Below are 27,399 nucleotides of genomic sequence, written 5' to 3'. Positions count from 1 at the left end.
TCCTGATGGGCTTTGCTTGGGAAAGATCAGAAACCATTCAGGGCCAAATCCTGCAGTCTTTACTCAGCCCTTTAAAGACAATGGGAGCATTGCCTGAGTAAGGACTGCCGAATTTGGGCCTTGCTCACTAAGAGGCAACTATGGCTCCTCCGCTGTGGAGATGCGCAAGATTCTGATGGGTGACGGCTGTGGTTTGGCTGTGCAGGCGAGACAGTCGGCTCAGGGGAGCTCCATATTCCCTGCCGGCAGAGGAACAGTGTATCCTGGTGGTCCTGGACAACAGTGCGGTAGGGAAAGACGCAAGCAGGGCCAATGGCTCCGTGACAGAGGTTGGCCCCATGCTCTTGCATAGAGGGCGTATAGTGGTCTGCTGTAGCCCGTAGGCTGTAGTTGCTTCTATGGAATAGGTACCTATCTACTCTACTTGGGCAGAGGATGCTGTTCTCACCGCCCTTCCATTTATGTTCGCTGCACCATTCCAGTTCATTCAGTCTTTGTGGGGTGAAGATTTAGTCCCAAACTCGAGTTATTTGGGAATCAAATGAAGGAAAATTTAAAAACCTGCTTCTGAGATATGAGGGTTTTTTGTGGGGAGGGGCGAGGTTTACTTCCTATTTATAATGACTATTCACAAAGTTGACATTTCATTTGCATGTTGTACGTGATTATGGCAGAGATACTGCATCAGACTGACCCGGGGTGTCTCTTCAATGGAAACAAGTATCAGAGGGGTAGCCGTGTTAGTCTGAATCTGTAAAAAGCAACAGAGGGTCTTGTGGCACCTTTAAGACTAACAGAAGTATTGGGAGCATAAGCTTTCGTGGGTAAGAACTTCACTTCTTCAGATGCAAGTAATGGAAATCTCCAGAGGCAGGTATAGATAACCTCGTTATCTCCATACTGATTTATACCTGCCTCTGGAGATTTCCATTACTTGCATCTGAAGAAGTGAGGTTCTTACCCACGAAAGCTTATGCTCCCAATACTTCTGTTAGTCTTAAAGGTGCCACAGGACCCTCTGTTGCTTTCTTCAATGGAAGCTATGCTCACTTGAGCTAAGGATGAATTTGGCCCATTTCCTAGCGTAGGCAGAAAACCGATCTGGTTTGTAGACGTCTTTGGACCCGCTTTGACCTGACTGTGTCCCTTGAATAAAAAAGGATGGATTTATAAAAAAAAAAAAAATAGAGCTTGATACCTGAACGCAAATGTGATCGAAAGGTTTGTTAGCCAAGCTGTAATAAATCAGGCTGATTTGAGAGGGGTTAGATTTTTATTGGTCTCCTAATTTTTTATGTGGCTTCTTTTTTTTTTTTTTTAAACTCCTTTTATTATGTGGCTTATAATCAATGTTGTAAGAAAATATACAGTGCCGTAAACTAAATCATGAAATGCCAGGGTCAAGGGGTAAGAGGATTTATCGACTGCTGTAATAGAAAATAATGATTGTTTTATAACTGGAGGCATTTGCTCTTCAGGGAAGCGTTGGAATCTTTTTCTGGTCCTGGCTACTTCCCTGTGCACTGTTTAGCTTGGGGGGCCAAATTCTGCGCTGATGTACAGTTCAGGGTTCAGCAGTTGTACTGTCAGGATGTCATGTGCCCTGTGCAGTGCAGTGCCAGGAAACCATTGGGGTTGCGTAGGGTATCGGTCAGGGTAGGTGCTGAATTCAGGCTGCTCGCTTGAAAAAGTGCAGTGGAAATTGTATATACATATTTTTTCATCGAATGAACAAACTTTTATGCACAGATGATGGATAACAACTTTCCAAAGTGCCTAAGTCTCATTTTCCTTGGAACTTAGGAGCTGAAATACTTTAGCGGATCTGAGCATCGGTAACTTAGGGTTAGGCCCACAAAGGGACTTAGGCATTTTGCGGTGCTAAGTGGTGCAACATCTACCTCTCAGGTGCCCGGTGGAATTTACAGCTCTGAGCTAGGCCCCCAGGCTCCCTATACAATGCATAGGGGAGAGTTAGGGACATAAGAAGAGGATTCTGAGAAGCCAGCAGGCTGATCAGGAAGCTGCCTAAGCTAGCCAGTAAATAATGCTAAGGAGAGGGGTGGGCTTAGGGCCCATAGCCTCAAAGGTACTTAGGTGCCCAATTAGGCACCTGCCTCTGCTTTGGATTCATGGCTGTGAGCCATCTTCTGGAGTTATGTGGCTAAGCCAGGGCATCCCTTTCTCATGAAAACTGAGAGCCAGCCAGCCAATAGCCCTTACATGGGCAATCTGGGTTCAAATCCCTGCTCTGCCTGCTTAGGGTCTCAGAACTGAGTGCTTTAGCCACTGGGCTGTAAAGTTATACGCACACACTCTGGCCACATGACTATTAATTATACAAAGTGGAACAGCTTCAACAGAATAGATGGGGAGACCGTCGCAGAATAGCCAGTAAGCTGGTGGTCAGTTGGGAGGTGCGAGACCTGGGGCCAAGTCTCTGCTTCAAATCCATCAGAGTGGGGACGCAAACCTGGGTTTTCCACGTGAGTCTCCTCACTGCGGGGCTGTTGGATATAGTCACACTCTCACCAGCTCTGTGCATCCCCAGTTGTCTTGTGCCGGGTAGGCATGCTCAGGGCACGTTCTCAGATCAGGCCCTGCAGGTGAGATGGGTGGAGAAGGCCCAGTTTGTGAATCTTGCCAGGGCTGAGGAGTGAGCTAGGAGGCTGAGCCGCTCAACAGCTGCAGGACTTGGGCAGTTTTGCAGATGCCCACTGGCAGAAACATAGGCACCATAGGGACTTTATTGGTGGAAATGTAGGTGTCTAGGGAATTTAGGTGCCTGCAAAGCGAGGCAGCAGCTGAAGATCTCTGGGGCACGTAACTGTTAGACTTAGGCACTCAGCAGACTTAAAAGTTAATGGACTTTAGGTTCCTAGGTGCCTAAGTCAGTGGGGGCTCAGGTTCCAAAATCACTTAGGTGCTTTTGAAATTTTACCTGTTGCCTATTGGATTAAGTCCTGGGGTCATTACTCATTTTTTTTACTCTAGCCCTGATCCTGGAAAGAACATAAAAAGCCAGGTTTTCAGAGGTGCTCAGTTGCTTAGGCACCTTAATGAAGTGGCCAGGATTTTAAAAAATACGCAGCCCCCGATGCCTCCCATCGAGAATACCGGGAGCTGTTGGGTGCGGAGCACTTTTGAAGGTCTGGCCGGTAGTGGGTGCATAACTTCACGCATGTACTCCTAGGCTTAAAGTCATGCTTCTGCTTCAACGCTTTGCTGGATCAGTGAGTGCATCCGTCCTTACTTTGTCAAACTCCTATTGAAGTCAGCGGGAGCTTTGGCTGGGTAAGGGCTGCAAGATAAGCCCCTGTATTGGGTACACGAGAAACTGCTGTTTTATACAACGTTCCCCAAAATGTTTTGTGTTCTTAGCATCACACCCTATTTCACTATCATGCCTTCACAAAAATAATGTAATCTCCATTTTTAATGAGAGCAGCCAGTATTTTAAGGGCCTTGTCATGCACTCCTTGATCTGAGTTGGAATTCCTGCTGCTTATGAAATGCAGGATTGGGCCGTCACTGCGAAGAGAAGTGCAAGCAGCATGGCCGTGGGCCAGCCATTAAGATTTGATTTCATTCCGTAGTCGATGGGCTCTGTTTAATAAGCAAATCTGCAAAGACACACTTGTTAAACTGGCAGAACGGCTGCACTGGGACTGTATTGTGTTCCGCTTACCAGAAAGAACTGATCAGTGCTAGTCTTACATGTAAAAGTAATACCACATTACAGCACCACAAAATGAAAAAGGAGATTATGAATTTCATTAGAGGGGAGAGAACGGGCTTGTTCACCTTAGCAAATCAATAGAGCTTGATTTAATCTTCGGCACATACAGTGCTTCCAAGGGGCAGCTGCCAAATAATTATTGTTTATGATCCCAATATAAGGAAGTAGTTTAATTTACTGACTGTTACATTATTATGTATTGGGAGACGTTAACTTGACATTATGCTCACGGGCACGATGATGCAAAGTCGTGTTATGTCCTGCAGTGACGTTATGATGTGATGCACTGGAACAGAATGTGTGGCAGCCGGACATGTGCCGAGACTGCTGTTTTTCGCACACTAGCTGGAGCAGTGTGGACATTGCAGCACATGTGGTGACCTGGGCTAGCCACCCAAGTGTGAACCCAGGAGCTCTGGCAGGCTGCTAGCTTGCCTGTACTGCCACATCTGCAATGCTGTTTTTGCTGCACAAGTTCGAGCAGGCGTTTCTGTCTGCCAGGGCTGGGAGGCGTGCATCCTTCCAGCTGCAATGTAGACATAACCTATGTCTCTCCCTGTCCCCCGCCCTTCCCACTCCTTACGGTAGAAAATCAAAGGAGTAAAATTAGTTACTTCAACTCTTGCCATTAATTATATTTTTCTCATTTCAAATTGGTGTGTAATTTGAATTGCAAACTCAACTATCCTGGCAGAATAGCTCTGTTTACCATTCAAATCAAAATGAAAATTATTTAAATGAATTAATATAAAACTCATTTGAATGAACCGATGTTTATTCATGAACTTGCGGAAGAAAGTGTGAAGACATCCTTATGGTCTATGGCTACATTGCTGATCGGCTCTAAAGTCCCATCTTGGGACAGATTGTGGGGTTTTTTTTTATTGCAGTTTAACCGTTGGCATAAACCAATGCTGCCTAATGCAGGTAAATTTCACCTCTTGTGTTTTTACCCCTCTGCATAAAGCCTGAGCAAATACGATTTGCATGGGGAACAATTGAATGCCCATTGAAAACAATGGGATTTTGACTTGAGTGGGTTCAGACCGTAAGTGGGTGGCTCAAGTCATGGGAAGGACATACTGTAGGGCCGTTCTGCAGTTGCTGTTCCTGTCTCCAGATTGGAATGGGACCACAACCCAGGCTCGCTCATTAGGAGCGGGTCTGTGGGTCTGGATGATCACAGCTCCTTGACCATGAATATGGTTAGTCACTGGGTCTGAGTCTGAGAGATTTGTGTGTAGACTGAAGAGGGGGTTGGGTTCAAGCCTGAGTCAGAGCCTGGGCTTACATTGCAGTGTAGACATAGGCCAAAGCGAAGGGGAGGTTTGGGGTATGTGGAACTGGTGCAGAACTCAGCTGCTCCTCATGGACCACCTTCCTTTCTGCCACAGAACTGACATGGGTTTTCCAATGACTCATAGACTCATAGACTTCAAGGTCAGAAGGGACCATTATGATCATCTAGTCTGACCCCCCCCGCATGATTCAGGCCACAAAAGCTGACCCAACCCCTTTCCCTTGACTCTGCTGTTGAAGTCCCCAAATTCTGTGATTTAAAGACTTCAAGTTGCAGAGAATCCTCCAGCTAGCGACCCCTGCCCCATGCTGCGGAGGAAGGAGAAAAACCTCCAGGGCCTCTGCCAATCTACCCTGGAGGAAAATTCCTTCCCGACCCCAAATATGGCGATCAGTAGAACCCCGAGCATGTAGGCAAGACTCTCCAGCCAGACCCCCCATTGGCCATCGATACTATTTACCAGCGATGGCACGCTGTTGATTTGACTAAAGATTGGCCTTAGACTCCCTAGGTGAATTTTATGTCCGACAATGTAATAGCTGCAAGCATATCCTGGACTGTTTTCTGAAGAGTTAAAAAAATAATTTGTGGCTTGCTGAACTTTCATTATGAATAATGTCTTTAATTGGGAAAGAAAATAGGCCTCCTCCCTCTCCTAGCCATTTGTCTCGGTGTGCTGTTTCCCTCTTGATGACAGTTGGGTTCCTGAACACATTTACCGTCAGGTAGAAGAGCCACGCACAGAACTTGACAAGTGTAGTGGCTAAATTATGCATCGTGAAACGCGCAGAGAGCAGCAACGTCTTTTGATTGACATCTGGTTTTTGTACAGATTGCAGATTTGCAGCTGAGCCCACAGAGCAGCGTCTCCTCTGGCATTATCTTAATGCATTCTGGGATGCACGGAAGACACTGGAGGACAAGATTATTGTGTACACTTGTAATTGCTGGGGTAGTTTTGCCTTAACATTATTGACAGACAGTAATTCAAGGAGGGCCGGATTCTCCTTCCCCATTGTAAAATCCATGCGACGAGCTTGATTCTGTTCTCGGTTACAACCATGTAAATTGGAAGTAGCACCAGTAAAATCAGGGGACTTGTAGAGGAGTCAACGAAGAAGAGAACCAGGCCTGTTTTCTGATACTGGGATATGTTGATATAGGGATGTAAAACTTGAGAAATAATCCCTCCCCCACCCGTAGAATTCTAGTAGGATCAATGTGCTCCTGTTAACTCATAAGCCTGCACTTGTGATTAGATTCAGCACGCAGCCTTTTCTAGCAAGATGCACTTGTGTGGGTAGAGTTAAAACTCCAAGGCCTGATCCTGGGTGGTGCTGAGTCCCACCAAACCCCAAATACATCCGTGGGCATTGTGGATGCTCAGCATCCTGCAGGATTGGGCCTATCAGGCAAACATGCCACTAAGGCTATAATTAAAATAGTGATTGTTTGTGGGTCTTTTTCCACTTTACTTGCATTAGATTAATTTGTGACTTTCCCTCCATGGTGAAGGCACCATTACGGCGTGATCCCGAGCACTTTATTCATGCAGAACAGGATCGGACTCATGCAGCAGCAAGATAGATTGCCTTGTAATTCAAAACGCTATTGCTAGTTCAGTTGAAGTACATTGACACATCCTACCTCTTACCTACTAGTGGACTGGTGCTAAGGTCTTATTTAAGATGCTAAGGCACAAACAGAAAGCTTTACTTCATCCTTGCTCAGGAAAAAAAACTTTGATTTTGATGAGAACTTTGACTGAATAAGACCGTCAAGATTGATCTCTGAGAAGATATTCCTAGGACCCCATTTTACCCTTTGAGATTATTGGAGATACAAGTCAGGGGAGAATTTGGTCCATTCTAAGAAGTTATTCATGGCCAGAGAGATGATCATCAGGGCCTTCAGAGAGACTGACACGCAGATATTTCTGTATTTTGTAAAAATGCAGGGCCCCATATTTTGGCTTCAGTTACATCCATTGACTTCATTGGTGTCAACTGGTGACACAGTCTGGCCTATTAGCCTCATGGTAACCGCATCATAACAAATTCAGAACTAGGATGTTCCTGCTGGAGTTGTTTGTGTCTTCATGTCTGAGGTCAGAATTAGGCCCATCATCAAACAGGGTGCACGTTAATAGCCAAACTGGTGATCCAACAATACTCCATTGGTTTCAGTGGGTGGTTTGGGTGTGCAAGGAGTGATAATTGAAGCCCCACATAAGTATATGAAAAGAGATAATGCCTCAGTGGGCAGCATTAATTTAGATTTTATCTTGATGAGTACGGGAAGAGTCATTGATAGAGGCATATGTTGCATAGAGTCATTTCTCCTTAGCACCACCACATTTTGGTCAGCCATCATGGAGAGGGAGACGCATAGCCAACAGTGAGGCAATGGGTTGGGGGAAGCCCTGCCATGAGATTAGCAAGCTTTAGCACTCCTCTGTTCCACACACTAGGAGTAACCATGTGACCTTCTGAAACAAATCATTTCCATCATAGATTGTGGTGGTTCTGAGCCACCACCATCCTCCCAGCTCATCTCTCAGAACGTGTAATCCTGGATGTTTAAAACCAAAAGCAAGCTCCCTTACTAGCCTGTAAGCCATCCCCCAAAGGAAATTAAACTTTAACTACGTTTGCAAGTTGATGTCGATAATGTTCCATAGAGATCAGATGCTTAGAGTGGAATTCTGCTCCTGGTTATGCTGGAATGGAATAATGTAACTGAGGTGGCTTGGAAGATTGAGAGCAGGATTTGGCCCCAGTTTTGTAAAATGTTAACTTTTGTGCAAAGCTGAAATTACTTGCTGAGGAACTGGGGCCAGATCTGTTGCTGGTATAAATCAGCAGAGATGCAGGGATCTATGCCAATTTACACCAGCTGCTAACTGGGCCATTGAATTGTAAAATGAAACTCAGACACCTAAATTTAGCAAATCACAGCACCCAGTATGGGAGATAGTGCTAAAGAATTACACATTCTTTTATCTTCCCTGCCAAATCCTTGTCGGCTTCTCCTATTAAAGCTGATTTCAGATTCCCTTAATGTTAATAGATTCCAGGATTTCTTTCTTTAAACACTGTAAATGGCCCTCTTAGTAAAATGTATTTATATGTGGTCTTAGCATCGACTTCAGCTGAGTATTAATTATGCAGGAATGATGTTAACATAAATAACTAGTCAGCAAATAAACATCAATTAAATATTCTATTAGCATAGTAGGCAGCCTTATGCATTGGCACAGAATGATTAGCAGATTACTCTTAACGAGCTTTTGAAATGTAGCACTTCTTTGCTAAATCTGGTGTATTTCAAGTGAAGGGGGAAAAAAAACCCACTTTGCTGAAGAGCACAGTGTGGTAAGGCTGAAATTCACTGTAGTGTGAACTGTCTCTATGGCCCCAATGGACCATACAACAGGTGGGGATTGCTGGAGCACATTACACTCCAGCTACTCCCCTGCTTGCCTCTCCCCACTCCCAATATATGCAGGGGGGACACCAGCGGGACATTTTACACTGGGAGACACCAAGTTTACATCCATTTTGTGGCACCTTGATATTGCCAGTGTTGTATAAGGGGACTTGGTCTAACATGCATTTTCTACCGGTATAACCTATTGAGGATAGAACTGTAACTTTTTTTAACTGATTGATACGATCCCTACTATGGACACAGCTATACCTGTGTACTTAAACCAGTATGACTTCTGTATGTAGAGAAGGCCACAGTGTAAATGAGAATCAGACCCAGTGTGATAACCTGACAAGAACCAAGTCTCATATAAACAGCCTGGAGGAGGACAAAAAAAAAAAAAAAAAAAAAGAATTTTCCTGGTATATGACAAGTTATAAATATATAATGGTTGAAAACAATAGTGTGCACCTTTATGAAAGATTTAATGAATAAATATTTCATGCCCACATGGTGCTTTTTCAGCAGAGCATGGTTTAGGTAAAAAGCAATAAACAAAGAACCTCCTTCAGGGTTTGTTTAGGCTCTTAAATTAAACTAATTTAATCAACTTTTTCAGTCAAGCTTGATATTAGTTCATTTCTGTACACAGCACTGTATTCTGATCTGCCTATTTCTTTCAGATACTCTTTTTCGTGTTTGAAAGATTTCAGTAAAATTATTCATTTTAATCCTGTTAGTATAATCTGAGCCACTGTTGTCGAGACAGATAACATGGGCCAGATTTGCCCTTGCCATAAAAGTCATGGAGTTGTCCTCAAGTAGGGCCTGGCCAACTTCTTAACCTCAAGACCATCTTTCCTCTGTTCATCTGTTAGGCTGATATTTTTGGTACGTTGCCTCCAAAGAGTTGGTTGGGAACTATAGATCATCGTGGTATATTTCTCTGTAGTTCATCAAAACTAAAGATTTTCTTTAAAAAAAAAAAAATCCATATGTATTGTTTGTTAGCTGTTATTTGACAAGAGGAAAGTCCCCTGCAACAGTATTGAATATGTTAATATCTGGGAATAGCACAGTTACAAAGTGTGGTGTGACAAAGCTCTGACCTTGACTCCGTGGGTCCCGCGTTTCCTGGCAGATTTCACTAGCCTCAGAGCTAGTGACCCTCCACATAGCCCTTCTCTCTCTAGAGACAAGGGTCACAGCCTACTGAGCCATTTTCATCATAAGCCAGCAAGGGAGGTGAGGAAAAGCTACCCTCCCTTGCACAGTCTATCTCCCAGTCTCAGTGATTAATCGGGGTGTGGGGGGGAGCAAAGATGGGAGCCCGGGCCCACCCTCTACTCCGGGCTTCAGCCCAGGGACCCTAATAGTATCAGCTATGGTAGCTGACTTTTTAGGAACAGGGCGCATACAATTCCCTGGGCCACTTTCCCACAGCAGTCCCCCACTTCCTCAATATCTACTTCACCCTTACCTCAGGGCCTCCTTCTGTGTGTCTGATATGGTTTATACTACTCAGTCTCTCCAACAGCACGGCTTCCTCCTACAGCTCCTGACACCCACTCTCACCTGACTAACTGGGAGGCTTTTAACTAGTTTCAGCCAGCTCCTGATTGGCTTCAGGTGTCCCAATCAACATAGCTGTCCGCCCTGCCTTCTAGAAAGATCTTAATTGGCCCCAGATGTCTTAATTGACCTGGAGCAGCTGCCATTTGCTTATCCTGGTAGCAGGGATTTGTTTACCCTGTGGCTAATATATCTGTCTCCCACTACTTTACTATAGCCATCTGGCCTTGCCCCGTCACAGTGGCTAGAAGTGGACTTTCCTGAAATTCCCAAGTCCAATCAACTAAAGAACATTACTCAATGGAGAGCCCTGGATAAGACACTAACTATTTTCCAGGATTGAATAATGGGGTTTAAAATTAGCGGTAGAAACCCTGCAGTTTCAACTTCTGCTTCCAACAATGCTAGTCATAGGAAAGGGGGCAATGGCACTGGAGTTAGTATGACTAGACAGCTTGCTCCATAAATTAAAGATTCAAGTTGTATATAGGAACATATTATAGGAACACCTACCTCCAAACGCCCAGAAGCTCTGTCCCTCCACAGCGGGCATGCTGCAGTAGCAAGCAAGAGGGACAGTCTCTCTCGTTCACACACCTGCCTAACCCGCCCCCCAGTGGTGATTGATATCTCCCCACGCATGCACGCCCAGCCCCCCAGAGCTGATTTATGTCTCTGCCAGCTGCTGTGGGCTGCCAGCGAGGGGCAAATGACCACTCTTGTGGCTTCCCTTTGTTTCCCCTCAGAAGTCATTTTTCTGCGGGGAAGCAAAGAAATCTGTGAACAACGTGAATTCTGCATCTGTGTAATGGAGCAGAATTCCCCCAGGAATATTATTTAGGTGCCTAGATATGGACTTTGGGGCCGAACTTTAGGCAGCAGTTTTTTTCAACACTTTGACCTTAGGTCTGTATGTTTAAGTTGCCCTTTGGTTTTGCTCTGAATACATGAAGAATGTCAAAGTTGGAGCAGCCCAGTATGTGTGTGCTTAAGGATGTTTAGGGAGTAGTTTTTAAAGAGATGTTATTTGTATTGCGGTAGCACTTGCCATGGACCAGGACCCCATTATGTTAGGTGCTGTATAAAAACACTGACCAAAAAGATGGTCTCTGTCCCAAGAAGCTTACAATTTAGGTATAAGACAAGAGGAACAAATGGGTAGAGATGGATAGGGGAGTAACAACATCTTATCCCAAAGAGGGTAAAACAGGCTTTCCTCACTCAGGACTTTGGATATGCCAAGTATGATGTTCTAAAGCAAAGCCTGTTTTGAATTCTTATACTAATGACCTACATCTGATGTGGAGTATGCTCAGAGTCAATGGTGATGGGCACAAAACCCTAAACTAGATAAATAGAAAAATTGCATTGGATAATATTTTAACTGGTGCAAAAAGCTTTTCCTTTACATGGGCAGTTTACCCAACACAGAGCTGGATGGACTTTTACAAAACACGCTTTGAAAAAAAAAAATCAGAGAAATTCTAAGTGGTAATTTAGGGGAAAATGACAACTGACCCAAAGTAGGAGTTTTGGATTGGAGATGCCGTCTCAGCCTTAAGGATAGACTTCAGTAGCTAATGCAATGTTATAATAATAAGACGGTGACTGATCCTTAAATATATTACCTGCTGAGATATAAAAGACTCGGCCAGAGCCTCAGCTGGTGTAAATCAGTACATCTCTGCAAGTTAGGGAGGTGAAGGTGTTAGGGTGGAGGGATAGCTCAGTGGTTTGAGCATTGGCTTGCTAAACCCAGGATTGTGAGTTCATTCCTTGAGGGGGGCCACTTAGGTATCTGGGGCAAAAATCAGTACTTGGTCCTGCTAGTGAAGGCAGGGGACTGGACTTGATGACCTTTCAGGGTCCCTTCCAGCTCTGTGAGATAGGTATATCTCCATATATTATTATTATGATGGGTGAACTCCTCCTTCTATTGGCATATGCAGCCTCTCCACTAGGGGGCTCTGCCGGCATAGCTATACTTGTATAGCTGCATTGGCAAAGCCGGTGTAGTGTAGGCTAGTCCTAACTGTCCTGACTTAAAAAGCAACTAGGGACTGAATAGAAACAAGGAAGGGTGAATGGAGACTCTCTCCCTTCTCCTGGAAGGCTGCCAGCTTTACCATCTTTTTTTCTCACCTCTCCCCATTTCTGGTAGGGATTGTTTTTGGCAATATTCATTCTCATAGTGTCCCTGTAGCTGAGCTGAGAGAGAAACCAGAGTTCTGCATACTAGTCCCCTGCTCTCATCACTAAACTCCCATCTTTCTTTTTTTGCTTCTGTTTTCTGCTGGCCAGGGTTGAGAAAATGCCTGCAGGCCTGGATTGGTGGGGTGCAACTAGCAGGAACCGCGTTTCCGGTTGGCAATGGCTGGACACTTAGGGCAAACTTTTAGCATCCATACTTGGCACCTGATTTTCGCAAGAACTCACCTCACTAAGGGCCAGAGTTTAGCACCCAAAACCCTCTTTTGAAAATCTGGACACTCCTGAGCTCCTTTGGAAAATCTGACCCAAAGTGCTCTGAGACCTTGTGCTTGTTCTAGGACTATTGTATGGTGATTTGCTGGCTTTATTAGTCTTATTGTTATCTGCTCCTTCCCTCTCCCCACTCTTCCACATTTGTTTGCCTCATCCACCTCTTGTAACTTGTCATCACCTCCATGGTGAGCTTTTTGGGCAAGAGGCTATCTTGATACAGCTTATCTGTACAGCACCTAGACCAGAGGTGGGCAAACTACGGCCTGCAGGCCACATCCGGCCTGCGGGACCATCCTGCCCGGCCCCTGAGCTCCCGGCTGGGGAGCCTAGTCCCCGGCCCCTCCCCCGCTATCCCGCCCTCCCCCGCAGCCACGCTCCCAGGAGCGGGCGGTCAGGGGACAAGGAGCAGAGGGGTGGGATGGGTTGGGAGTTCTGAAGGGGGCAATCAGGGGGCGGGAAGTGGGAGGGGGTAGGGGCCAGGCTGTTTGGGGAGGCACAGCTTTCTCTACTCAGCCCGCCATACAGTTGCATAACCCCGATGTGGCCCTCGGGCCAAAAAGTTTGCCAACCCCTGACCTAGACACACCAACCTAGATCAAGGCTGCATTGTGCTAAGTATTTCTGCAACACAAATAATAAATAACAGTTAATAATGACAGTCATACCTAGCTCTTATATAGCACTTTTCATCTGGAGATCTCAAAGTGCTTTAAAAAGGAAGTCAATACCATTAGCCTTCTTTTACAGATGGGGAACTGAGGCACAAAGAGGGGACTTGCTCAAGGTCACCCAGGAATTTAGTGGCAGAGCTGGGAATAGAAGCCAGGTCTCAAGGTTATGCGCAGAAAGTGTATTCTGTAGGGATGGAGCTGAGCTGTAAATTTGGGGTCCAGAGGCAGACCTGAACTCTTCCAAAGTTTGGGGGAGATTTTTGATCCTGGGATTTATAGTTCAAGCCCATTTCTAGTCTCAAGAGAGGAAAATGCACATTTAACTAGCGTAAAAGGTGACTTGCTGGAATATTTCTTTGGTGATATGATGATGATGATTGTGGATTTACATCCCGCAAATAGGATGTAGGGCATCTCCTGGGGCCTGGCTGCGCCGTTAGTTTCAGAAAGGACATGTGATGAATGATCATAAGGCGCTCCAAGTTCTGATTTGTGTTGCTTACATCACACGTCCATGGGACACTCAAACGATTTAAATGGGATTGGATCATTAGATGCCAGGCAATAGAATTCAGATTAATCACAGAATATGCTGCAAACTGAGGGAAGTACATGTGGTGAGGTTTTTCCACATATGTCTGATTGTACAAGGGGTCGAGAGAAGGTGACAAATGAAACCAGGCTCATTAGTTATTTTGCTTAACGATGATGATGTGGAGGAGCTGTGGTTTAGGATTAGATCATGGATCAGGAAGTAAAAATTCAGCTCCCGGCTCTGCTAGTGATTTACTGCGTGAACCCGGTGAGGTAGCTAGCTTTTATCATCTCCCTTTTAAAGATGGGGAAACTGAGTCATGGAGCAGTTGAAGCTTAAATTTTTTCAAAGGGTTTCCACTAATTCTGGGTTCCTCTGTTTTGGGTGTCCAGTCTGAGACAACTAGGGCCAAATTTTCAGAGATGCCAGGCCCCCACCACTCCAATAGGTGCAGGTGCTTGTGTAACCCACTTGTGAGTGTGCGTTACAGGTTCTGCCAATACACAGAGGATGTGAGTTGTTACAGCCCCCACCAACAGAGTCTTGAGCACAACCTGTAGCGACCCATGGCTTTAGCTCAGGAGATCCCTGCTTCAGTTGCTGATGTGTTAGCCAGGAGGTCAGTCACCACACTTGCATCTGTAAAAGTTAGGCTCTAGGTATCTCAGACTAGGTGCCTAAAAATCATGTGTGCATTAGGCTGAAGTGACTTGCACCACAGGTCACATAACAAGTTGGGAGCAGAGCCAGGAACCTGTGCATTCTGCCTCAGAGTACAGTGCCTCAGCAACTAGACAAGGCTGTTTTTTGCCTTGTGGGGTTCTACTCAGAGTCTCGGAGACTGTTCTCTGACAGGAGGCTTTTCTTTTGATCCCTGTTCTGGTTTTCATATTTGTTCTTCTGTGTTCTTTTAAATGATCTGTTCGCATATAATGTGCTATATGCTTCCTCTCGTCAGTCATTCTGGTGGTTTTTTGTTTCTTTTTTTTCTGTAGGAACTGGAGTATGAAAGTGAATAGAACCGTTCTGAAAAGTCAGACTTGTATATATGTATGCAGTGTTGTTGTAGCCATGTTGGTCTCAGGGCATTAGGGAGACAAGGTGGGTGAGGTAATATCTTTTATTGGACCAACTTCTCTTAGTGAGAGACAAGCTTTCGAGCTACACGGAGCTCTTCTTCAGGTCTGGGAAGGGTATTCAGAGTGTCACAGCTAAATTTAGCTTAGCATAAATAGTTAGCACCTATTTTAAGGGAACCTTTGAGTTGAATATGTCCTAAGTACTTATGCTAAACTATCTGTTCAACCTGGTATTTATCTGTGACCCTCTGAGTACCTTTCCCACACATGAAGCAGAGCTCTGTGTACTCCAAAGCTTGCCTCTCTCCCCAACAGAAGTTGACCCAATAAAAGACATTACCTCACCCACCTTGACTCTCTAAAATTATATATGTTATTTGTGGCTCTCCATTGTAGGCACTGGATATTGCCAGGAAAAAAAGTAATTGTGCAGCAAGATAGTTGGATTTTTTTTGCACTAGATCATTGCATAGCTGAAAATTTGGTACATTTTAGGGAGCCGTTGCCAAAGAGTGGCTTTCGGAATGTGGCTATGGGATTTAGAAGTGAGAAAAGGCACTTGATGTTAGAGATAATTGGATAGAGTTTGCTGAGGTGAGGTCAGTGCCTGGAGCATGGTATTTGTACTTCAATGGCATTCCTTTACCAAATGTTCTCTAATTTTCAGATATTGTTCTGGGGCAGAATCAACAAGGGGCTGGCCTGATAGAATGGGTAGGACATAAATGTGTTACTCTTTTTCACAAGCTGAGATAAGTCAAGGCTTTTGCATTCACGTCGAGATTTGGGTTAGGTTCTGGCTAAGCTCTCCCTTCAAATCACCCAGCACAGCCAAGCTCTTTCTACTCGTGCTCGGACACTAGCCTCCTGGATAAAATGTATGTGGAATATTTGATGTGATATAAGCTTTTATTGCAATTGAATGGTCACATTACTCATGAGTGGGACAGCCACAAATGGCTTATGCAAGGCATCCCCAAGGGTTAGCTTCTGCTACCCTTTTTCTCAAATTGAACTTATTCTAACTCCATAGGTAATAATCAAGGTAGATTATCAGAATCTGCCCCAAATGAGTGTTCATAAAACCTTAATATACTACACCACTGTGTATTTTACATATGCCACATGTCTGACAGAAATAATTTGGGGATGTTTGAGAGTTTTACAGATGTTGACTGGTACTGTTTTTTTGGATCCTTCCACCTCTCAGGCAGCAAAAGTCACCCAAAATGCTTCTTACCATTTGCACACGGGAAGGATGTTACGCCCTGTAGAACTGCCCCAGGGCTATCTGAGCCTACAGGCTGTAGGACTGCAGCACATTCTACAAGAGGCTACACCTTCAAACTGTTACCTCTTTTTGATCTAATGGTTAGCTAAAATTCAGGGTCTTGCTGGTTGTTTACATTAGGAGAAATTGATGATTGAGCTGAATGTTTTTTTAAGACAATTTTGTTTGTTTAAAAAGATCTAGGGCTGTCAAATGATTAAAATACACTTCTACCCCCGATATAATGCTGTCCTCGGGAGCCAAAAAATCTTACTGTGTTATAGGTGAAACCACGTTATATCGAACTTGCTTTGATCCGCCAGAGTGTGCAGCCCCACTCCCCCAGAGCGCTGCTTTACCGCGTTATATCCGAATTCTTGTTATATCGGGCCGCGTTATCAGGGTAGAGGTGTATTAATCACGATTAATTGCACTGTTAAACAATGATAGAATACCATTTATTTAAATATTTTTATGTTTTCGACATTTTTTAATATATTCAATTTATAACACAGAATACAAAGTGTACAGTGCTCACTTTATATTTATTTTTTATTACAAGTATTTGCACTATAAAAAAAATTGTATTTTGAATGCACCTAATACAAGTACTGTAATGCAATCTTTGTCATGAAAGCTGAATTTACAAATATAGAATTATGTATAAAAAATCTGCATTCAAAAATAAAACAGTGTAAAATTTTAGAGCCTACAAGTCCACTCAGACCTATTTCTTGTTCAGCCAATCACTCAGACAAAGAAGTTTGTTTACATTTGCAGGAGATAATGCTGCCCACTTCTCGTTCACAATGTCACCTGAAAGTGAGAACAGGCGTTCTCATGGCACTGTTGTAGCCGGCTTCGCAAGATATTTACATGTCAGATGCGCTAAAGATTCATATGTCCCTTCATGCTTCAACCATCATTCCGGGGGACATGCGTCCATGCTGGTGACGGGTTCTGCTCCATAACAATCCGAAGCAGTGCGGACTGACGTGTTCGTTTTCATCATCTGAGTCAGATCCCACCAGCAGAAGGTTGATTTTCTTTTTTGGTAGTTCAGGTTCTGTAGTTTCCGCATCGGAGGGTTGCTCTTTTAAGACTTCTGAAAGCATTCTCCATACCTCGTCCCGCTCAGATTTTGGAAGGCACTTCAGATTCTTAAACCTTGGGTCGAGTGATGTAGTTATTTTTAGAAATCTCACATTAGTACCCTCTTTGCGTTTTGTCAAATCTGCAGTGAAAGTGTTCTTAAAATGAACATGTGCTGAGTCATCATCCGAGACTGCTATAACATGAAATATATGGCAGAATTTGGGTAAAACAGAGCAGAGGACATACAATTCTCCCCCAAGGAGTTCAGTCACAAATTTAATTAACGCATTGTTTTTTTAATGAGCATCATCAGCATGGAAGCATGTCCTCTGGAATGGTGGCCGAAGCATGAAGGGGCATCCAAATGTATAGCATATCTGGCACGTAAATACCTTGCAATACCGGCTACAAAAGTCCCATGCGAACGCCTGTTCTCCCTTTCTGGTGACATTGTAAATAAGAAGTGGGCAGCATTATCTCCTGCAGGCTGTCCCTATCCAGACGCAAACTACACAGCTGCGTAGGGCACCAAATTGCCCCAAATTTCCTGGTGCCCTATGCAGCTGCATGCTTCATCTAGCTCCAGTGGCCAGCCCGATTCCCTGGACAGCTGAGCTGGCCCCTCGTGGGCTGTGCACAGCAGGGCCCAGGAAAGCTGCCTCTGCCCCTGCCCCACCCCTTCCCCTCAACTTCCGCCCCAGCCCCGTCCCTTCCCCCCCAAATCCCATCCCCTGAGCTATGCATCCCGGGGGATTGCAGCAGGGGTCGGGCCTGCCCTGCACTGACTGGGCAGCGGGAAATGGAGCGACCCAATCCCGCCCCGCTCCGCTGGCTCCCAGCCGCACTGCCGGTGAGTGCTGGGGGACGGTTTGTCCCCTTCCCCGAAGCCTGGGAGCCGGGGGAGCAGAGTGGAGCAGGCTGAGGTTGTGTTTCTCCACTTCCCACTGCCCTGTGAGTGCGGGGGCTGGCCCGATCCCTGCTGCCTTCCTGCACTGGCTGTTCCTGCCTCCCAATGCCCCTGGGTGCAGCCCCCTCTCCCCTCCCCCATGGAGGCCTGGGATGCCGCCCCCACATGGAGGCCCAGGGCCGGTCCCCCACAGGGAGGCTGTGTAGGACACCAGGGCCGTCCCTAGAGATTGTGATCTCCCGCAAATGTAAACAAACTTGTTTCTCCTGGCGATTGGCTGAACAAGAAGTAGGACTGAGTGGACTTGTAGGATCAAAAGTTTTGTTTTTGAGTGCGCTTATGTAACAAAAAAAATCTACATTTGTAAGTTGCACTTTCACAATAAAGAAATTGCACTACAGTACTTTTATGAGGTGAATTGAAAAATACTGTTTCTTTATCATTTTTACAGTGCAAATATTTGTAATAAAAAATAAAATAAAGTGAGCAGTGTACACTTTGTATTCTGTGTTGTAATTGAAATCAATTATATTTAAAAATGTAGAAAAAGATCCAAAAAATATTTAATACATTTACAATTGGTATTCTATTGTTTAATGCGATTAAAACTGCGATTAATTGTGATTAATATTTTTAATCACAATACATCTTTTGAGTTAACTGTGATTAATCGACAGCCCTGAAAGAACGTACAAAGTCTTGTTTCCTTGAATACAGGAGCAATAAACGACAGGTGATAGTTCCTTTGCTTACAGTTCCAAGCCTTTTTTAGCCAGTACTCAGCCCAAAAGCTCTCTCTCTAGGCTTTTCTCAGGGCTGCGCTCCCATTGCTTGTTCTGCCACCTCCTTGGCTTTCTGCTCCTTTTCACTGTGTCTTTTACGGTGATGTCTCCCATTGCTTCTCTCTCTCACCCACCAAATGCACAGCTCCAAGCCAAACAGTCCCTGGCCCTTAGTTTGTTATCAGATCCATATGGAGCCCCATTGGGGCTGCATGGCTAACTGCTACTTCAGTCTTGCAAGTGGCTTTGTTTTGGGTGGAGGCCCTCGTTGCTTCATAAAGGAGCTCAGCGCCTTCTTACATTTATCTTACAGGCATAGAGTTTAAGGCCGGAAGGGGCCACTGGATCATCTAATCTGTATATCACAGGCCACTGAACCATACCCAATGACCTGTATTAGACTCAAGTATTTCAGTCCTCAGGAGACAATTGTGTGCCACAAGAGGGACTAATGTGCCACCAGTGGCTGAGGGCCATGTGGCGGCAGGGAATTGATTTGGTGAGATATTCCCAGATGATCCTAGCAAGCGATGTGCTCACCATGCCACAGAGGAAGGCGAACCTCCCCCCTGCAAAGTCCCCATAATACTATTGAGATGCGCCAGGTAGTGCAGAATGTGACCATCTGCCTTTTAGAAAGAGCCCAGCATACCTGGCTGTCTGGAACTCAGGTGTATCATATAACACTGACCTCCACAGCATCTGTGACCTGCATCTGCTGCCAGTCAGTTTCTGGGTGTGGTTTAAGGTACTGATTTTGACTGGAAAATGGAGTCCTTATAGTTTTGGAATTCTAATAAAAAAAACAACCCTTCTTCCTTTCAAAATTCAGGGAAGTTCTGATTTAGGCCCCACTCTGTTGGAATATTCAAACTTGCGCTTTAGGATTTTGAGGGCTTGTCTCAAATGGTAAATCTTGGGGACCATTATATAATACAGACAAAAAGCCCAGGGGATTTACACTGAGATTTTGGGTTAAGTGTAGAAAGGAAATGGAGTTTGCAATGTTCATTTTCCTAATGAGCTGCCATTCTAAAGGAGACAGATTGCAGGGACAAAGCCGCCCCTATAGTTACGGGAATGGTCACTTTAGAGCAGTGATACTCAGTCGAGGTTTGAAAGCCACAAGTGCCTCTTCAGTGTGTCTCCTGCCGCTTTTAAAACACGCTGTGATTTGATTCTTAACCAATCTAAGTTATTAACCAATCACGATGCTTTTACTATGTTACTAACCAATTGTAGTTGATAAAATAATAATACTTGGTCAGTCATTTTGCTGTGAGGTGTGTGTGTGTGTGTGTGTGTGTAAAAATAGTAAGTGAAACAAATGAATTCACACGACTGTGACTCTTGGGTAAGGTTGATCGCTAATTTGGCTTCTGAACCACTGAGGTTTGAGTATCGCTGCTTTAGCGCTTTCAGATTTTGGGCGCCATCTGACTGTTTTCAAAACATTTGTGTGGTGTGTGTGTGTGTGTGTGTGTGTGTGTGTGTGTGTGTGTGTGTGAGAGAGAGAGAGAGAGAGAAGAAAATCATTTTGAGACCTCCGAAGTGAGCAGCTCAGTTTAATATTAATTATTATTGCTAATAATCATTGTAACTAGTTGCCCAGTGCCTGAAAGGGCTTTGCTGAGCCAATGGTGAGATGTGGTCCCTGCCCCAAACAGCTTAAAATCTGATTTTAGACACAATGAGTGAAGATCACAAACACTTTCTTCCCCCCATCCCCTCCTTACTATAGTGCACTCTAGGTAGGTCCCTGTTGCCTTCTTGTGGGTGGTGGTTCAAATAAGGGATTGGAATCTGCTACTGGTTCTAACTAATGACATTCATCCTTTAGCTCAAGAGACTTGGGCTTTTTGTGCAGAAGGTTCAAACCCTGCTGTTGGCCCTAGTGGGTTCAAGTTGTAGAAGAATGAGTGTTGCAGCAGTTATGTCGCACAGTTGCTCAACTTAGGCGTGTTCAAGGTTGGTGGTTCAATTCATCATTAAAAAATGGTACGACTCATGTTTGCCTTGCTTCTTGTGAGTGTTGTGGGATGAGTGAGTCTTAGAGAGGGATCTGAATGAAGTGAGGGTAACGGCTTGGCGGACCAGAGTTTGAAAGATGTTCCACACCTAGGTCTTCAAGGAAAAACAATATGGAAGAAACAGCAATGAAAAGTTTAGGCTCCACACTTCAGTAATGGGCCAAATCCAGAAATTCTTGCTCAGGGCTCTATCATGCCTTCAGTGTTCAGCCCCAAGTCGGGGGTGATGCAGAGCCCTACCGCCCCTGTGTGAACACTGGGAGAAGTTGTGCCTTTGTATGATCAGACATGTCCAACAGAATGTGTCTCATCCACATCTTTGGTTTGTCTGCTGAGACTCCTCTGATTTCAATCCATAGGGTTGTGTTTTTAGATACTTCTGATGCCTGACTAAACTCCAGTGTGTCTGCCACATTCGGTTTACATGGTATAGATAGAACCTGAGTCTACAGATCCAGACATGGTAAAAAGAAAACCCACCAAGCTCTCCCTTCTGACTTGGGAATGGAATTTAGGGCCAGATCCAACTTGTGTTGAAGGCAGTGGAAAGTCTTCAGTGGGACTTGGATCACAATGAGCCAACACACTTCACTGGAGTGATGCCAGCCATGAATTTGTTCCCTGAATGCCTTGAGAGCCTGAGTTTATTTTCTAACATGGTGAATTAACTTTCCAGCTCTGAAAGCGAAGCTGGGTAAAAATCCAAGTTATACATTATAAAAAAGGATCCCGAACAAATCAAGTGCCAAATTCTGATTTCCGTTACACTGGTGTAAATCCGGATTAACTCCATTGTGCATCAGTGGAGGTGCTCTGGATTTACACAGATCAGGATCTGGCCCCAAAACAGGAGCTTTGCTACAGGATCCCAGACATTGTATCTTATCCATGAGGTGACCATCTGTTCTTGTGGTTTTTAAATAAGTGCAGTTCAGTGGGACTGTCTTCCTTGCTCTTCATGATATTTGCACTCTGAGTCTGTTCTCACTCACATTGGTTACTAGGGTAATTAACCAATGGGACAGCTTCCAAGGGAAGTGGTAAATTCTCTATCACGTGGAGTGTTTCAATGAAGATTGGATGCTTTTCTAAATCGTCTCCAGTGTGACCACAAGTCATTGGGCTCAAAGCAGCAATCCCTGGGTGAAATTCTCTGGCCTGTGTTATGCAGAAGGTCAGAGTAGCTGATCATAATGGTCCCTTCTGGCCTTAAAATCTCTGGGGGGAAATCCTGGCCCCACTGACATCAAGGGTTCTCCATCACTGGCAATTTTTAAATATTGGGTGTCTTTCTGAAAGATCTGCTGTAGATCAAACAGGAATTAATTCAGGGAAGTCCTCTTGCCTGTGTCCCGCAGGAGGTCAGATTAATAGATCACAGTGGTCCCTTCTGGCTTTATAAGTTTGAAACTATACTCTATTGAAGTCAGTGGCAAAACTCTTTCGCTTCATTGAAGCCACGATTTCACCCTACAAATCTAGGTTTTACCCTGGTGTAACTCATTTTACTTCACTGGATCTACTCTAGGTTCACACAGGGTGTAACCAGGAACAGAATCTGGCACTTGGGATTTTGTTTTAGCGCGACAGATTTCTTTCTCTTTTATTGTGTGTGCACACCACAATATCGTCACGTACACCCCAAACAGAAAAATCAGCCTGCAGTTTTCACAGAGCAGGCTTATGTCTGCAAATACAGGAGAACAGGTAATCAACCAGAATACGACAGCATGTTCATGCCTGGGGAAGATCTTTTGTGTCACTGAGTAAATTGCCGAGAGGCTGCTCTCCTGTGTTCATGGCTGAGTACGCAAGGTCAGTATAGTGGAGCTGTTGCTGTTATTTAATGTTACCTAATCTGGATGATGATGATTAAAAATTGTCTGCCAAATGATGAAATTAACATTGATGCATCTGGGGATAGTAACTGCTGTAAAAGTTTCACGCTGCCAGTGCATTAGGTGTCTCCTCTTGCAGCCACTTTGAGGCGCTGTGCGCTCTCAGTTTACAGGTAAGATCGGATGAGTTTGTAGAAATTAGAATTGGTAAAGGCCCATTAGAGGATCCTGCCCATCTCCCTGCAATTGCAGTATTGTTCTCTCCAGTATATTTTACTTGGGTTTCACCCCATCTGATTTTAAAAGTCCCACTTTATGTGGCTTCTGCTATTTCACCTGGTGGAGACCAGGTTCAGTACGATGGTAGGCCGGCAATTGAAACCGGAGGGGGTGCTCTCACAGCAACAGCCAGGGAGGAGGGGAATCTGTGGGGGAATGTTTTCCTGCAAGCCAGGGAGAGGGGTCTGGAGAGCCTCCTCTAACTTTAGCTTCCCTGTTTATTCCTTTCCTCTATAACCTCGGAGGGGGAGGACTGAGGTCTGGTGGATAGGCCAGGCGTCATCAGATCTGCTCCCACAATCAATTTGCCCACTTTTAACCCAAGCATGACAACTCCCACCCCTTGGTGATGCACGTCGTGAGTTAAGGACAAGCAATGCTGCAGAACGCGTGCTCACTAAGTATGACTGCGCCTGCTTATCGTACATTTACTGCTTAAAAATTAGCACTTTTTATTGATCGGAACAGACATACTTAAAATTACATGCGCGTGTCAAAAATAGGAAATCGCTGAGTGGCTCGGCTCAATGGTGTCAAATGTATCTTTCTGATGAGGTGTAATATGGCAGTGGCTCTCAAACTTTTTGTACGGGTGACCCCTTTCACATAGCAAGTCTCTGAGCGCGACCCCCCCTTATAAATTAAAACCACCTTTTTTAATATATTTAACACCATTATAAATACTGGAGGCAAAGTGGGGTTTGGGGTGGAGATTGACAGCTCGTGACCCCCCCATGTAATAACCTTGCGACCCCCTGAGGGGTCCCGACCCCGGTTTGAGAACCCCTGACGTAAAGGCAATCCTGGCTCTGTTGTACAAGGCACTGGACATACACATAATAAGAGACCACTCCTGCCCGGAGGAGCTCACAATTCCCACAGACAAAGGGTGGGGAAAACAAAGGATTATTATCCCTGGGTTGAGGCACAGAGAGAACAAGTCACTTGCTCAGGAAGCCTGGGACAGAGCCTGGAACTGACCCCACAATCTCACAAGGCCTTGTTTAGGGCCTTAGCCATATAGCTATCCTTCTCCTCCAGAAAAGCTGGCATAGAGTGTTCCCTAGAACCAAAGGCATCATTGATGTGGTAGAGGTTTGGTCATAGCCAGCTTCCCCTTAGGCTCCATCTGGCAAGACATTAAAGGCATCTCCTTTAGGCAGTGACTGGGGGTGCCCAGGGTTGTGAGGCGCCTTGCTACCCCCTGCCCTTGGCAGGAGGAAACCTCGTCTGAGGCTGCTCTGGGTCAGCTCCCCAACACCACCATCCTCTGGTAACACAAGCATTGCCCTCTAGACCCCTCTTTACAGGTTAATGATAGGCACCCAGCCACACCGAGTCCTCTGTGCATTTCCGTGGCATGCCCAGCCCCTGATCCACTGGATGCTGACAGAATTCCCAGGTCCTCGGCTCCCCCGTTACACCGGAGAACCCACCTCCACTTCACACACAGCACTTAGATTTGTTTGCAGAGAAAGCACGTGCCGGTTTATTTAACAAAGGACAGAGATTTAAGTAATAGCACACGGAAATAGTGGAAACCAAGAGTGAAGCACTGGAATGGGTTACCGTGGGAGGTGGTGGAATCTCCTTCCTTGGAGGTTTTTAAGGCCCGGCTTGACAAAGCCCTGGCTGGGATGATTTAGTTGGGGATTGGTCCTGCTTTGAGCAGGGGGTTGGACTAGATGACCTCTTGAGATCCCTTCCAACCTTGATATTCTATGACCTATAAAATAAAATCGCAACACGCACACTAGAGTCTAAACTTAATTAACAAGACACTGTCGTGTCCTGCAGAGCAAAAGCTCACCCCAAACCCTTCCAGTGTATTACAGCCAGGCCTGGCTGTGATCTTCTGTTCATGAAGCAAGCCCGCTGTCGGCTTACGCCTAGGTGAAAGATGCCGATTAGAGCTTTGTACCTAGAGTTATAGTCCCCCAAACCCATTGTCTTCACTTGCAAACAGGAGAACCCCCATTGCTTGTGTTGTCCTGTCTCTAATCTCCCCCGGAGATTTTGCAATCACTTGATTAGCATTTTGCTCAGACTGGAAGTAGGCATTCATAGTGAAGTATACAATACTCAGTACAGTAAAAGCTGTTTTATCCAGCACTTCACCAACCAGAAAGCTCTAGAAACCGGCATTTCTGATCTTCATTGAAATTCTGGTGTATAGTCTGGTTGGTGCGGGGCTGGCAGGGGGTTGGGGTACGGGAGGGAGTGTGGAGCGTGGGCTCTGGGAGGGAGTTTGAGTGCAGGAGGGGGTTTGGGGTGCTGGATCCGGGGCCGCTCACCTCAGGCATCTCCCCGCAAGCAGCGACCTGTCCCGGCTGCTCCTAGGCGAGACACAGTAGGCGGCTCTGCGAGCTACCCCTGCCCCGAGAGCTAGCAACACAGTTCCCATTGGCTGGGAACCGCAGGGGCAGCGCGCAGAGCCACCTGCTGTGCCTCCACCTAGGAGCAGCCGGGACAGGTCACTGCTTGTGGGGAACCGCCTGAGGTGAGTGCCCCCCAGATCCGGCACCCCAACTTCCAGCCCTTCACCCCTCCTGCGCCCAAACTCCCTCCCTCTTAGTTAACCGGCATTTTCCACTTACCAGCACCCACCATTCCCCCAACATGCCAGATAAAACAGCTTTTACTGTATACAGATAGATAGACCGATAGATGTCTCTTGCCTGAAAGAAACCTGCTTCACACCTTTTGGTGACCAGCCCCAAGCCATAAACCTTAAGAACAATTTTTCAGTATATATGCAGCCCTCCTTGCACATTCTGCATCCATACGTTCGCGATGATTGTGGAGACCAGGGACACAGGCTTTCAGTAAAGACCTTGCATGACAGGCCTTGGCAAACTAGTATGTGGATACCAGACCCAGGGGATCCTTGTAACCTTATGCACCCCTGTGCCCTCTGCAGTTGGGCACAGTCACAGAGGCCCCAGAGGCACTCTGCCTAAACTTGTCCTCTGTGGGCATCTCTATATTCTCCCTAGTGTGACAGTCCAGTCTAGCCACTACAGTTATCTCCAATTTGCTTATGTAATAGAGCAGTAGCTCATAGCTGTTTAAGTCTCCTGATTTCCCTGCTTCAGGTGTTTCACTTCAGGAATTCTCCAGCTGTCCAGCGCCACTCGCTATTGTGTGAATTTTTACAGGCTCGGGGAAGGGACTGGGACAAACGTAAACAGAGCAGATAAATGTGCGTCTGTATTTTATCTGCCCGATCTGATTGCGATGTATATGTAATGCAGCGTAGACAAAGCAAAGCTATTTTCTCCATGCTGAATTCCTCTCCTCTGTATTTTATTTGATTTATTTTTTTAAACAATGAAGTAGGAGATGGACTTTAATGGAGGGGAAGTCATTCAGCACCGCCATTGGAAGGCAGACCATTTATTGCTGCTTGTGCTTCAGGAATTGGTGGGATGGGTGGGTTGATCCCCATTCAGCCAATCAAAACAGACGGATATGGGTTAGTGGCACATGGATTTCAGCCATACCATGGATTTATGAGCAGAATTGCTGTTCCAAACCTGGATGTAAATAGAAAGCCATAGCAGTGGCCGCTCAATAAGAGTTTGCTTCTATGATATCTTTCCAGCTAACCGTTGAGCCTAGGAAGAGCAAACACAGCAGTGATATCTGACAGTGACCTTTGAACAAGATGTTTCTTGTTAGATGAAGTGAGACACTCTCCAGCTATGCTCCATAGGGGTATAGCATGGAGTTAATGGCTCTCACATGTGCCATAGAGAGATGCATGTACACTGTGCAGAGACTCAATTAAGAAATAAGAGTGGTTGGACCCTCAGAATCACTAACAATCTTATTACAATAATCACAAGGTTACTGAGGACAGGAGAAAGAGGAAGAGAAGGCTGAGAAGAATTGTCAGCAAGTAACAGTGGGTGAATTAAAGGGTGTTAAGAAATAAGATCTCTTGTGAACAATGGACCAGATTCTCTTATGTGATCCAGCTCCTTTGAGGGTCCTTTTTGGCATAGGAGACAATTTGGCCAGATAGTTATTTAACAGCTCTAATGACAACATTTATGGTAAGATTGTAAGACTTTTTGAGAATTGTTAGGATTAGAACAAGGTGTACCTGTTTATGTAATTGCATATTGTCACAATTACAAAGAGGACAGAATCTCATCTGGCTCAAAGGGTATCTATTATTAATGCACATAGTGTCATAAATGTGTCGTAGATCTATAGTGCGATAGATGCATGGGGATTTACCTCTACAGCTTTGCAAACAAGGCCATAGGCCCAGCTTGGTCAGTATAAGAATTATAACCCCGATTCAAAAAGCATCTCAGTTGGAGACAGCACTTAAGCATGACTGACTTCTAGCACTTGTGTAAGTGATGTTCTGAATAGAAA

At 45.2% G+C, this 27,399-nt stretch overlaps 1 protein-coding gene across 3 annotated transcripts in view; it reads left to right on the top strand.

Annotated features, from left to right (window-relative positions):
- The window catches only part of SFMBT2 (Scm like with four mbt domains 2), a 202,655-nt gene that overhangs the window by 53,461 nt on the left and 121,795 nt on the right, over positions 1-27,399 (top strand). The gene's annotated exons all lie outside the window — the stretch shown is intronic.

Source organism: Chrysemys picta, chromosome 1 (assembly GCF_011386835.1).
Source record: "Chrysemys picta bellii isolate R12L10 chromosome 1, ASM1138683v2, whole genome shotgun sequence".
NCBI lineage: Eukaryota > Metazoa > Chordata > Testudines > Emydidae > Chrysemys > Chrysemys picta.
The sequence above is the reverse complement of the archived record's forward strand: the minus strand, read 5'-3'. Positions and strand labels throughout refer to the sequence as shown.